This window comes from Myotis daubentonii, chromosome 3 (genome assembly GCF_963259705.1).
Source record: "Myotis daubentonii chromosome 3, mMyoDau2.1, whole genome shotgun sequence".
In the NCBI taxonomy this organism is placed as follows: domain Eukaryota; kingdom Metazoa; phylum Chordata; class Mammalia; order Chiroptera; family Vespertilionidae; genus Myotis; species Myotis daubentonii.
In genome coordinates, this window is record NC_081842.1 from 142,456,741 (window position 1) to 142,471,282 (window position 14,542).

The following is a 14,542-nucleotide window of genomic DNA, read 5'->3' on the forward strand; positions in this document are numbered from 1 at the left end:
CTACTTTTGTACTTGACTATTAAATATGGAATAAATACAGCTGCATATGGTGCCACCTAGCTGGAACTTACATACTTTAATGTTCTCCCATTGACTGTTCTCCTTTAGGCAGGCGCCACGACTGAAAATATGGCATTTTTCCAGAAGAGCACCATAACTCTGCATAATCTGCACATTTTGAGCTTTCAAAGCACACACACAAACAAGCCTGCGTGTTGTTTATTTTTATTGTGGTAAAATATAAATAACACACATTTATCATTTTAACCATTTTTAAGTATACATTTCAGTGACATTAAATGCCCTGACAATGTTGTGTGACCATCACCACCAGAACTTTTTTGCCGGGGTCCAACCCCAGCAGGTCCAGGGGTCCCCAAAGGTGTGGACGGAGTCGGCGAAGAAGGAAGGACAGGGAGACAGTGTTCAGTTGATCAGCAGCCTAGCCAGGATCTCTAGCCAGGATCTCCAGCCAAGTTCTGGTCTGGATCTCCAGAGAGGTTCTGCTTCGGATCTCCAGCGAGGTTCTGTAGCCATGTTCCCTTGCTAGGTTCTCCAGCCAGGTTCTGTCCAGGCTCTCCAGTCAGGTTCAGTGTCCAGGTTCCAGTCAGGTTCTCCTGCCAATTTCTGTAGTCAGGTTCAGTCCAGGATCCCTTGCCATGTTCTCCCGCTAGGCTCTGTCTCTAGGCTCCGAGGCCAGTCCCTCTCCAGGATCCTCCGGCATGCTCTCTCCAGCGAAGTTCTTCTGTCTCTAGGCTCCGTGTAGGTTCTGTCTTCTCGATTCTGTTCTAAGTTCTGAGTGTTTCTGTCTTGTTACAACTGTATTTATACCAGTTGATTCAATCCTATCAATCTCTATTACAAAGGTTAGGGCGTTTCTTATCTCCATTCCAGGGAGAAAAGATTATGTAATTTAAGCATGATTGTTCGTAGTTAAAGGGATTAATTACCCGCCTGGCACTTAGTTGAGGGGTTTTATTCCCTCCCTAACTTCAGGGGAAAATCCCTACCTGGGGATTCAACCTTTCTCGGAGAGGTGACCTTGGTTAAAACACAGCGCCAAGAAGGTGAGCAAACATATTAAGAACCGTATGCCATATATGCCAGGTCCCTTGAAACAGCAAGGATGGACCGGCTCCCGGCACTTTTTCATCTTCCCACACAGACACTCTGTACCCATTACACGATAACTCCCCATTCCCTCGTCTCCTAACCCCTGGCAACCACCGTTCTACCTACTGTGTCTGTGAATTTGATTACTCTAGGTCAGTGGTCGGCAAACTCATCAGTCAACAGAGCCAAATATCAACAGTACAATGATAGAATTTCTTTTGAGAGCCACATTTTTTAAACTTAAACTATATAGGTAGGTACATTGTTATTAACTTAATTAGGGTACTCCTAAGGCTTAGGAGGAGCCACACTCAAAGGGCCAAAGAGCCGCATGTGGCTCGCGAGCCGCAGTTTGCTGACCACAGCTCTAGGTACCCATTTAAGTGAAATCATACAATATTTGTCCTGGCTTATTTCACTGAGCATGATGCCCTCAAGTTTCATCCATGTTGGAGCGCGTGCCAGAATGTCCTTTTTAAAGCTGAATAATATTGCTGTTCATGTTTATCCACTAATCTGTCCAAGCACATTTGTTTCCGCATTTGGCTAGTGTGAATTAAGTTGCTATGAACATTGGAGTACAAGTATCTGTTTGAGTCCTTACTTTCAATTTCTGTGAGTATATACAGTACCCAGAAGTGGAATTGCTGGATCCTACGGTAATTCTATGTTTAATCTTCTGAGGAACCTCCATACTGCCTTCCACAGCAGCTCACCATTTTCATTCCCACCAGCACGGCACAAATTTTTTACTTTCTTCATATCCTCACCATCACAGACCATTTTCCATTGGGGGGGGGGGGGGACGGTGTTGTTTTTAATAATTTCCATCCTAATGTGTGTCAAATGGTGTCTTGTTACAATTTTGATTGCCTGAGTGTGTGTGTTTGTACATACATATACATACGTAGCTAAAGATAGCGACAGAGAGCCAGTGGCTGGCTCTCTGGGGCTGGAAAAGACCTCTGTCAATAGCTCCTGAGGCCCATCCTCTCTGTAAGGCCAGGACACCAGTCCCCGGAGAGAGGACATAACTCTTGATCTTGACCCAGAGGCCGTGAGCAAGTTCACAAGAGTTTACAGAAGCATGTTTGGCTGAGAAGCTGGCAGCTTTCCATGCCTTTCAAACTCACTTCCTAAAGATTCTTCAGAGCCTTGGAGGGAGAGGGGAGGAGGCAGGGAGGAAGAGACAGGGGACAAGGGTACACTTCGGAGCCCTGTATGGAAGCAGAGGGACATATGGGCCCACAGTATCTTTGTTAAGGGAAGGGATCAGGCTCCTATCACTGAGTTGCTGGAGCTAATTATGTGACAGTCAGGGTCCAGCTCAGACTCAAAGATAGACTCAAATACTAACAGTGGAGAAATTCAGAATCCGGGTATGGTTACCAGGGAGGTCAGAACCTCAGAGATTAGGATCTGGAGTGAAGTAGAGGCAAAATAACAGGAAACAAGGTCAAAAACTAGAAGGCCCAATTTGGGCTTCTAAATTAAGGTCAGTTACACAGGAAATTTGAGGCAGAACAATTTGAGCAGGCAGTGTGGTTCCAGGTCACTGACTAAGACCTGTGAGGTGCTGAGGAGCAGATCCCCAGCACTGAGCTGGGGTCCCCCGCATCCTTAGCTATATCCCTATATCCGGTGGGGAGTCTTCTTCCATCCATCCCTCCAGGCCCACCCCCTCTCCCTGGAGGAGAATACTCCCAAGGTCTTTCCAAGTAGCCGTTAGGCAAACCACATTTCTTTCCCATTTCTTCAGTGGAGTGAGCAGAGTAAACAGAAAAGTTAGGGTTCTGCCCCCACCCAAAATGGATCTGCCGCTACTGACAAACTAAGAGAAAAATGTTAAGACTGGTTGTATGGGTGATGGACCCTAGAGAAAAGTTAGCAGAGAATTTGGAGATATTTATGGTAAGTAGAATTCTAGGATGACCCCCAAGGTGCTTACCTCCTGAGTGCCTGTCTGTGCTATCCCCTCCCTCTGAGTATGGGTGGGGTCTGGGAAAATGACGGCTATCATCCCTGTACAAAGGGGGGGAAATGGTCGTAGACCCAAGCTAATCAGAGGAGCCATCAACACTAATAAAAGAGAAAAATGGTAATTGGCGTACGAGCTACCCTTTTCATTGGCTAATCAGGGCTATATGCAAATTAACTGCCAACTAAGATTGGCAGTTAACTGCCAACAAGATGGCGGTTAATTTGCATATGTAGGCACAATGCAGGGAGGCGAAAGGGAAAGCAGGAAGAAGCCCCCTGCCACTGACAGTGATTGGAAACCCAGGGGGGAGCTAAGAGCTGGGGGGCAGGGCAAAGGCGGCCCTGGGGCCGCCTTTGCCCTGCCCCCCAGCCATGATCAGAGAATCAGGTGCCTTTGCCGCCCTGGCCAGTGATAGCAGGAAGTAGGGGTGGAGCCAGCGATGGGAGCTGGGCACGGTTGAAGCTGGCAGTCCCGGGAGCTAGGGGTCCCTTGCCTGGGCCTAAAGCGGAGCCCACGATCACGGGGCCGCTGCAGCTGCAGGTCCCCACTGCCCGGGCCGGACACCTAGGCCAGAGGCATCAGGCCTGGGCAAGGGGCCGATCCTGCGATTGGAGGGTGATGGGGGTCAATGCCTGAGGGCTCCCAGTATGTGAGAGGGGGCAGGCTGGGCTGAGGGACACTCCCCCCCACACACCCAGTGCACGAATTTCGTGCACAGGGCCCCTAGTTAAAAAATAAAAAGCATCAGAAAGGCATGCTCCCACTGGCCATGCTCTGCCTGCCAATGGGGGTGTCATATGACAAGGAACTCCCAGTAGCCTCTGGGAGCTGAGAGCATCCCCCCTGTGAGAGCCAGCAAGATGCCCAGGACCTCCATCTTAAATCCCAGGGAAGTGAATTCTGCCAACCACCTCTGGGCTTCGGAGAGGACCTGAGCCCCAGATGAGAATGCAGCACCTTGATTTCAGCTGTGAGACCCTGAGCAGAGGACCCAGCTAACTCCCAGCTGGGCTTCTGACCCGTGGGAACTGTGCCTAAACAAATCTGTTATGAAGCAATAAAAAGATGAACACTCTTTGACTGCAGCATGGAGGACACAAGCAGTAGGTGCAACCTGAACCCTGAGCATCTTTGATTTGTTCAGTGCAATGTAGAACAAGAGATCCATGCGCACGTCATAGATTCACAGATCCACATGACACCTTCGAGAGCAGAAGTTGAAGGGACTTGCTCAAGGCCACATGCTACTAACTGGTGGCAAAAACAGTGGTGAAACTTAGACAGGCCCCTATCTGGAAGTAGCTCTGCTGCAAATGGGTCAAGGAACCAGAGTATCAGAAACTGCAGGAGTCTTACACAGCATCTCGTTGAAGCGCCTGCATTTCAGACAGGAAGAAACGGAGGCACAGAGATTAAGGAATCTGTGGTGTTCTTTCCAAGTACCACAGCCGTGTCAAAGCACCAGTCGCAGCCAGGTAACAAATAACCTGCATGCAACTACACTCCCAAGCAGAAATCAACCTCCTCTGTGCCCAAAACTGCTGCCTTCCCATCGATCCCCAAATTTATAAACAAGGACGATGCATAAGAGATACTCAAGCTCCCCTGACAGCCAACCAAGTGGCTCTCAGCTCACACAGGACATCGCTATGCCGCCCAGGCTTTATCCAATGAAGCCTTTGGCTGCCTTGAAGGAGAAAGTGGGGATGGCCTCGCAGGAGAGGGAGGGGCAGGTTTGTTGGGCCTTTTTTCTTTTTTTTTAACGCTTAGAAACAAAAGAAAATCTTGCAGCTTTCAGGGACCTTTTGCAGAGGCTGATGTGCATCAGTCAGATTTGAGGTGCATGCATGCATGTGTGTGTGTGTGTGCGTGTGTGTGCGCATGCAACCGAATAGCCTGTCAGAGCCTCATTTTGCACCATGCAAGTCTCCCCTAACTGATAACACTCTAAATAACAGGTGAGTGGCTCCTGGCAGGAAGGAGATTGTCTGACCTCATTGTTTGCCTTTCCCCCCCTCTTTGTTCTTCACAAATAAAGGTTTTTTAATAAACTGAAAGGTCCTCCGCTCTTGCCTGATGATAAAATGAAAGGAACCAGTGAGGTATGGTACAACGTGGCAGCAAAAAAGGAGCAGCTCATCAGAAAATAACAAAGGTGCAAGTGAAAGATAAGGCAGCTGTCAGAGATTAATCCTGCGCGCCTGATTGTTTTCTTTAATACCAAAGCCTGCACTCGCAGGCGATAAGTTTGCTGAGTAATTTGGTTTTGGGTGAGGAAATAAAATGCAGGTAGGCCCCATAATTGATTTCCCTTTCTTTAGTTTTCTAAACATTAAACAACAACAACAACAAAAAGCTCCGCTTTGGCTACACTGTTTCTTCAGCCGCACCGCCCGGGCTGTCCTCTTGACTGGATCCCCCTTCTTTACCCCCCAAACTCTCAAAAGGAGGGTGGCAGCGAGCAAAAGTGCCCCTCTCCCAACATCAGGTGCAATGTACATGAAATCCTTAAATGCATGTCTGTTATGGACTGAACTGTCTCATTACCCGCCCCCTCCAAAAAGTGATACATTGGAGAGTGATACATTGAAGACCTCACGCCCCGTCCCTCGGAGTGTGACTTATTTGGAAGAGGATCTTTGCAGAGGAAATCAAGGTATAATGAGGTCGTTAGCGTGGGCCCTCGTCTGATATGACTGGCGCCCTTAGGAAAAGGGGTATTTGGACACAGACACAGGGAAAAGCCGAACGAAGATGAAGGCAGAGATCCATGTGCCTCGAAATGCCATGACTGCCAGCAAACCGCCGGCCGCCGGGAGAGTCCCCCAGAGTCTCCAGACAGAGCCAGCCCTGCGGGCACCTTGACCTCAGACTTCAGGCCGGCAGAACTGCGAGACAATCCATTCCTGCTGCGGGAGCCACCCAGGTGGCGGTCCTTTGTTGTGACAGCCCCAGCCAACCAGGACCTGGATCTCACTGCACACGCGCAGCCAGGAACCCTGGCCTTTAACTTGAATGGCACATGAATCCTCAAGTTCTGCTCCTGCTCTTCACATCGCCCCGCTCACACCCCCATCAGTTTCTGAGGGCCTTTGGCACAACACCAGAGGCGGCAGTCAGGGAAAGTAAAACCTGAGCCACCCTGCCCCTCCCTCTGTGTGTGTGAGGGTCCCAGGGCATTGTTACAGCGCCCTTGCCACATCCGCACACCCAGCCGCTCCTCGCAGGGCCCTGGCTGGTGAAAGCGCAGAGCAGGAACCTCATGTTGATCCCAGAGAAGGCCTTGGAGGGGCCGCTGGCCTGGAAGCACAGTGCCTGGCGCACCCTCTCCTGGCGTTAGGAAAGGCATCCTGGCCCTTTGACACCAGTGCTCTGCACACCGGTATGCGCATAGGAATGAACCAACCGCCCGGGAATCTTGTTAAAATGCCACCTCTGACTCAGGAAGCCGGGTGGGGCCACACGGGCGGCACCTCTAACAAGCACGCAGGCCATGCGGCTGCTGCTGGTGCACGGGCCACGCCCCAGCTTAGATCACAGCGGGCCGGGGCAGGGCCTTGGAAACGCGTCCCTCCCTATGGCTGCCCAGAGGTAAAGCTTTAAGTGCCACAGAACGCCACAGATCCAGATGTCTCTGGGCTGGGTTCACCTTCAGCGGGGCCAGGGGAGAAAACACAAAAGGAAATGTCTGCGGGGTGAAGCTGGGGGCTCCGGAAGGAGAAGGCGCGGCGTGCGCACGTGCACCCAGGCGCAGGCTTGCCGGCAGCACCAGCAGCAGCCCCGCCTTGTTTATTATGACGAGACGAACAGCCCCCCGCTTGCTCATCCAGCAGCTAATTTCTCATCTTATCCATGATGGAATGAGATGGGAAAACAGTTCCCTGTTTCTCACTGACAGCACTGACACGAAAGATACGGAGCGAATTCCCTGGAAGGCCACGCAGGCAGATCCATCACGGCTCCTGCGCTCACAGGGAGGCATTGATGCAGCCGGGCCTGCGCCCTGAGGGAGCAAGGAAACTTCCTTGCAGACGCTCCCGTGCGATTACCGCTTTGGACTTTGGAAAACGGCTGAGGGGCTGGCGGGGATGTTTTCGGAGGTAACATTCCGTGGTGGATCATCTTGAGACACAAGTGCTTGGCCATGGAGTGGTTTGAGGCTGCGGCCTTCCACGGCCCACCTCCAAGCTGCCTGTGCAACGGGCTGAAAGATCCCCACCAGGAAGGAGGCCAGTCAGCAGCCACCTCCTCCTCCAGACTACTCTGCGAGCCCCACCTGCTTCTCAAAGCCCCGTCAATTACAAAGCTTCCCCTAAAGAAGTTATACGTTGTCCTGGTCTAACTACATGTCTTGGAGGAATCACAGGTCTTCCCGAGCATTTGGTTTAACTCTTATGAACAATAACAGAGGTAAACAGACTTTCCCAAGGTCACCTGGCAGGTAAATAGCTAAGCCTTTTGAGTGCTGCAGTGATCAAGGTCTGACAGAAGGGCAACTCTTAGACAGGGAGCAGTGTCAGTGGAGGGGAGAGTCTAAGTTACACAAGATACCCAGACAAACCTCTTGACTCAGGTTCCAGGTTTGACCTGGAAACAGAACACACCTGCGTGGGGAGCAGGTAAGTCCCACAGGAGAGGCTCCCAACATGGGCCGCCCATTATCATCATTTGAGGTGGTTGTTGTTTTAATGCTGATGACTGGGCCACGCCCTGGACAAATTGAACCTGAATCTCTCAGGCCTCACAGCTGCTGGGAACTTGTTAAACTCTCGCCAGGCCGGTGTGGCTCAGTGGTTGAGCATTGAACTATGAACCAGGAGGTCCTGGTTCATTCCCGGGCAGGGTACATGCCTGGTTGCAGGCTCAAACCCCCGTGTGGGGCGTGCAGGAGGCAGCCCATCAATGATTCTCTCTCGTCATTGATGTTTCTATCTCTCCTTTTCCTTTCCTCTCTGAAATCAATAAAAAATTATTAAAAAAAAAATAAAGTAAACTCTCAGGCTCCCACCCAGTACGGCTGAATCAGAATCTGGGGGTGATTCCCATGCACATTACGCTTTGAGAAGCGCTGCCTGGCCTACACATTGGAGCTACCTAATGCCCAGCCCCAGCCCCAGCCCCAGCCCCATCTCTAAAGGGCAGGGCCTGCAGGGACCAGGGAGAGGAGATCAGGGCACGAAATGTAAGCTTGAAGCCCTCAAAGACAAAATAACGGGCATTCCAATTTTGCAAAGGTGTCTTCAGGAAAAGGATGTGTGGGTGAGGAAGTGACGGTCAGGAAGGTCTGGTCCATCTCACTCCATTTTATGACCTAGAGAAGCGGTTCTCAACCTGTGGGTCGCGACCCCTTTGGCGGTCGAACGACCCTTTCACAGGGGTCGCCTAAGACCATCCTGCATATCAGATATTTACATTATTATTCATAACAGTAGCAACATGACAGTTATGAAGTAACAATGAAAATAATTTTATGGTTGGATCACAACATGAGGAGCTGTATTTAAAGGGCCAGAAGGTTGAGAACCACTGACCTAGAGCAAATCACAGGTGACTCCAATGATCTAGATCTAAAGTCCGATATTCGATGTGCATCTGAAACAGGGTAAGAGCAGTGAAAAGACTTGGAAGGCCCCGTGTGCTACACTGGACAAGCCAGGGAAGGCCACTAGCTAGGCAGTACATAATAGCCGCTAGAATCCAAGCTAGGGTCTCATAGTTCTGCCGCAGCTGTATGGGCTTGGGCAAATTATTCTATCTCTAAGCCTCAGTTTGCTCCTCTGTAAAGTGGAGAAGACAACAAACAGCTCCTTCATGGAGCCGTTGTCAGCTTTCAGGAGCTAAATGTATCAAGTGTTTGACAGAGTACCTGGTTCATATGCACAAAAACAGTAGCTAAAAGGAGTAGTAATTCAATTTCAACTCCATGGACATTCTGAAGATTTGAGGCTAGTAGAAGGCAGATGAGAGGTGAACAATAATCTTTTCTTTGCAGAGTGAAAAACTACTGTCATGGTTTATAAATAACTCTCCAGGCTGTGGAAGACTGTTACCTCTGCCCCCTCCAGGCAAGCCTAGTTTAATCCACTGCTCCCTGCTTTCCTACAAATGTAAAGAGAACAATGACCAAGAAATATACAAGAAAACATGGGGAAGCATGAAAACCAAAAAGGCATTAACCGATAGGGAAAGGGGAACAAGGAACTAGGTTAAAATTATGCGGAAGACCCTTCAGATAAATACCAGAGTGAAAAGACAGCTAATTGAAGAATGAGAGAGTTTTCTTAACCAGTGCTAGCTGAGTAAAAATATAATTATCTTTGATTCATGAAGATTGCTACAATATGACTCATTTACCAAAACAGTTACCAGCAAAATTACATTTGTTACTGTGAGGAGACCACGTGGGAGCGAGGGCTGTAGTAAATACCAAATATGTTTCTACTTTCACAGTGGCACCTTGCAGGAGGGTGTTGTCTGTGTGATCCGGCTGCTCTCGGCAGGGCCTTTGGTGATGAAGGGGAACACAGAGACCTTCCAGAGAGATGGGAAGCACTAATGCCACTGCGCCCAGCCAGGTCAGGAGAGGGTCTCGACTTTCCCGGCCTGGGCACAGAACTGTCTGGGTCTCAGACTTCTCCCGCCTCAGCAGCTGGGCCCTTGGCTTTCATGCATATCAAGTCGATGTCTCTCTCCTCAGAGATTACACAAAGACGTAGAAATTGAAAGGCATTCCTTTTGGTTTATTAGCTGTCTGATTGCTCTACGAAGGGAAAACAGGCATTTTCCCATTCAGATGTTTTCTCTTTAACTCGACTGTGGTAGGCTGGGTGTGCATCCCCGTAGCACAGCGCCATTTAAAGATGCAAACCTGCAACAGTCTGTGTGCACAATAAGGGAAGCTGACTGCTAGGTCAGTGCAGTGAATCAGGTGGGAAGGCACTGGGCAGAGGGAGTCTTGGGGGTAAGAGGGACTTACAGAGGTTCCGGCCCAACCTTTGTGAGGCCTGACATGGTTCTGGGGGTACATGTGTGGAGGAGAGCCATATGTCTTATAAAAATAGAATGAATGGCATAGGAAGAAATAAGGAGACGCATTTCTTACACAGTACAAGAGCATGGCAGGGAGAAAGGTCCAGAAAAAGGCAGCAGCAAACAGTTCAGCAAGGAACAAGAGTAACGAAAATAAATACAGCTCAGCAGCCTAATGAAGAACGTTTCAGAGCAGGTTGAGGCCCTAACTGATAAAAATGAGGATCATTATCTTCCCTGGGCCCTCCTGCTCAGTGTAGGACAAGAGCCGAGCAAATAGAAGGAGATGACCAGGCTATCACGGTAGAATTATAACCCCACACCAGACCCGGGCCTCGTAATAAGACAAGCCATTTTCAGCTCCAGTCCCAGAGCCACTTGAGGGCCAGAAGACCATCAATATAAATAATGCTTAGCTGTCCTCATCCTGGAGTAATTAATGTTTTAAAAGCCACCCACATCTCTTTCCTTCCAAGATGAGTAAGTGCAAAAGTATTTCCTTAAGACCTAGAAACGAAAGATAATTCTGGAGATGAGTCTCTCTCAGGCTGAGACCAACCACACTATTATTTCTTAGGTGCCTACTATGTGCTAGGCATTGCACTAAGTTCTTGACGTGCATTATTTCATTTAATCTCATCCACAGGCCTAGGAGGCAAGTATTACTAGTACCCCCATTTTAAAGAAAAAGAAAACGGAGGCTTAGAGAAGCTGAGTAAGTCAGAGAGGTTGAGTAAGTGACAGGTCAGAGGTTAAAACAGAAAACCAGTTTTGTTTTTAGGGTCAGCTTCTATGAGGAGGGGACAAAGATGAAAGTGAGCAGTATGTCAGAGCAGGCAGGGAGAGAACAATCATTCTATGCAAAGAAAAGAGCTGTGCAAAGGCCCAGAGGCAGAAAAGAGCTTGGGAGGAGTGAGGACCTTTCAGGTACCTATTGCTGAATGACAACCCGCCCCCAAACATTCATGTATTTGCTCATAGTTTTGCAACTTGGGCAGGGCTCACGAGGACAATTCATTACTGCTCCATGTGCTGTCACTTGTGGCAACACAACTGGAGCTAGAGACTCTGCTTATGTGGCTCACTCGTGTGGCAGGAAAGTCTGTGCAGGCTACCAGGTGGGAGTTCAGCTGGGGCTGCCAGCCAGGGGCCTTTTTTCTCCTTCACAGAGGCTGCTTGGGCTTCCTCCAGCATGGCGGCTGAGGTCCCGAAGGAAAGAGGTGGGAGCTGCCGGTCCTTGCAAAGCCAAGGCAAAGATGGTAGACAAAACAGGGAAGAATAGAGTTTGCAAGAAGTTTGACTGTGAAGGGAAGGGAAAGCATTGCACAGTAAGAGGGGAGGGAGGAATCAATGAACTATTTATTTGCAGTTGTTTCTTAAGAGTAGGAGAGACTTGCCCTCCTGCTTTGGCTCAGTGGACAGTGCGTCAGCCCAAGGACTGACGGGTTCGATTCCAGTCAAGAAAGAACGTGTACCTCCATTGCAGGCTCAATCCCCGGCCCTGGTGGGGGTGTGAGGAGTGTCTCTCTCACATCGTTGTTTCTCTCGCTGTCTCTCTCCCTTCCCTTCCACTCTCTCTAAAAATCAATGGAAAATTATCCCCAGGTGAGGATTGACATAAATAAGTAAGTAAGTAAATAAATAGATAAATAATAGGAGAGACTTATTAATGAGACAGAGAAATCGGCCAAAAGAACTAGGGGGAAATTATGACACAACATCCAGAAATAATATGAGGAGTTGGAATCAAGGGGTAGGCTTGAACCATGGAAATTGGAACGATGCTATTATCACATATGAAATACCTTCTGTGCCAGGTGCCGAGGATAAACTGGACACACCCCACGTTCTTGAAACGCTAAGTATACTTGAGGGGCAGGAAACATAGATGTGTCTTTTCAACACAATGTTGTACGTATAGTGCTAGAAGCATTCAGATAATACCGCGAGATCACAGAGGTATGGAACCTAGCTCGGTGTTTAGGGGTTCTGAGGCAGGAGAAGCTTCCCGGAGGACACGAGGGGGCTGAAGGAACATGGGTCAGACCTACTTCAGACAGGAGGTGGAGGAAGCTTACATATGGTTGTGCCCACCCTAGCCTTTCCTGAGCCCAGAGCAAGAGTACAAACAGATACCTATAATTTTTCAAAATTAGAAATCAAGCCAAAGCACAGTTAAATAAAATGTTTGATAGATTATATATATATATCTATAGATATATATATAGATACAGATAGATAGATAGATATTCCATAGATAAAGAAAGCCTGTTTTGACAGATATGCCTCTTTAAAACCTGGGAGGCAGGTTGTAATTTAGAATTTTGGACTCAGAGTTTCTTGCTGAAACACAGAGCCACAGGGGAGCCACTGCCAGACCACAACCCAACTGGCCTCTCTTCCTGCCCCTGGCCCCATCACGCACCATCATACACCTGACAAGTGCACGTGTGGACCCCACATCTGTGGGCCCAGGGCTGGCACATCCCTCTGCAAACAGCCACCCCTTGGCCACCCCTTCCACCTAGAGATGCACACACAGGGGAAGAGGCATATGGCAACCTGTGCCAGGGGTTCTGGGGTCCTGAGTACTTACCGCATGTGGGGTGAGTGCCTAAGGAAGTGAAGAGTAGGCTCTGGGTGGACATGCCCCAAGGCTCCCACACCCCAGCCTTCTAAGGGGGGGCCAGGTGCAGAGACCAGAATGCTCTCTACAGCACTGGGCAAGGCCCTCTTGCCCGACCCGGGGCTGGCACAGTCTGATGGCCTACATTTTCTTGATGAGACCCAAAGCTAAGTTATCTGCTGAGACTCCAGTCGTGTGGGGATCCATCCAGGGAAATCAATGCCACCTGGCAGGTCTGGCTCTTTGATTTCTCAGAGAACACAGTATCCAAGCAGTTTGCCATGAGGATTTGTTTCTTATTTTGAAGTAAAACAATGCACTGGGCAAGCAAATGGGGGTGGGAGCCACTGAGGTACAACTTGTGGGCATTTCTTGGTAGACTCTTTTTCTCCTCACTGCCTGCCTCGATGGGCCCATAAAGTTTGCTTTGTGACAAAAGCATGGACTGGGGAGGAAAAGAAGAAAGGAAAGAAAAGGTGCGTTACAAATCCCACTCCAAAGTCAGAGGGCTAGTGAACCTGCTTCCGGCTCGGGAGTCCCCAGCAGTGCCAACGCAGGTCGCCTTCAGCCAGAGGCCTGTCCGCCGCGAGGGCTGCAGGCTGTGCTGCAGCAGGGTCTCCTCTCCCGCCTAAAGGCAAGTCTGAGTCCAGGTGATTTCAAAGGTCAACAGGGACAGAGGCCAACAGAGGGCGGGATGTCCGGAGAGATCTAAAACAAATGGCATAACAATAGCAACTTTCCCGCAAAGAAAATAAATGCTACAAAAAGGAACATTTAACACAAAATAGGATGTATTATATAATGGAGCAATGACTGAATTCAAGTTATACAATTTTTAAAATATTTTCATACACTTGTAAAATTTTCATAATGTTACTTTAAGAGTACTTTAACTTACCTCTCTGTATTACACTGAACATTGATCAACTGATGCTTTTTTAAATACTAGGATTCAAAAGACCTATTCTACCATTAATTTTCCATAATGGCTGCTGGAATCTTATTATCTGCATTTTATTGCCATGAAAACTAAAATATAGAGCAGTAAAGTGACTACCCAATGAACAAGTGACAGATTGGAAATGGCACCGAATATTTTATCCTACCTATTAAATCATACTGCTTGCTAACCTCAAGGTGCCTCTTTTCCCACTAATCTACTTTCGACTCAAGGCTACTATATGCTGGACTGAGGAACCTGCAATTAGTCAGTCCTAAATGTATATTAGATTCTGTTAAATAATTTCATTATAAGAGTAAGAGAGATACAACTTGAAACTTTTTTTGAGGACAAAGTAACCTGTCATCCAGTATTCCATGTATCAGTAAAAGGGAGTCCTGGTTTAGGAAAGAGCTGATAATGAAAATGTTCAAGAAGGATTCATATATAATGGACTTATAATATATGGCCTCATATTAAATAGCTCTGTTACCTGAGACCCCTCCCCCACTCTGCCCTCCCTCATAGCAATTATTGACTCACTTCTGTTACATCTATGTATGCACGTTTTATTTTCCCTACCAAATTCTTAAGGCAGTGATGTGTCTCATATATTGTGTGGAGGCACAGTGCATAACAATGCCTTGCTCCTGGTAGCTGCCCAGTAAAATGTTGCTGAACAAACAAACAAAAATATTTTCCATTCCGTCACTCACCTTTTGAGATCGATGTCCGACAGGACCAGGCCTAGCTATTAGCTCCATCCTAGGACCCTGTGAAGGACAGAGGGGATGGATTGCAGGTCTAAACCAACTGCCAGTCTCATGCTCTAGAAGCACAAACCAAATGAAGG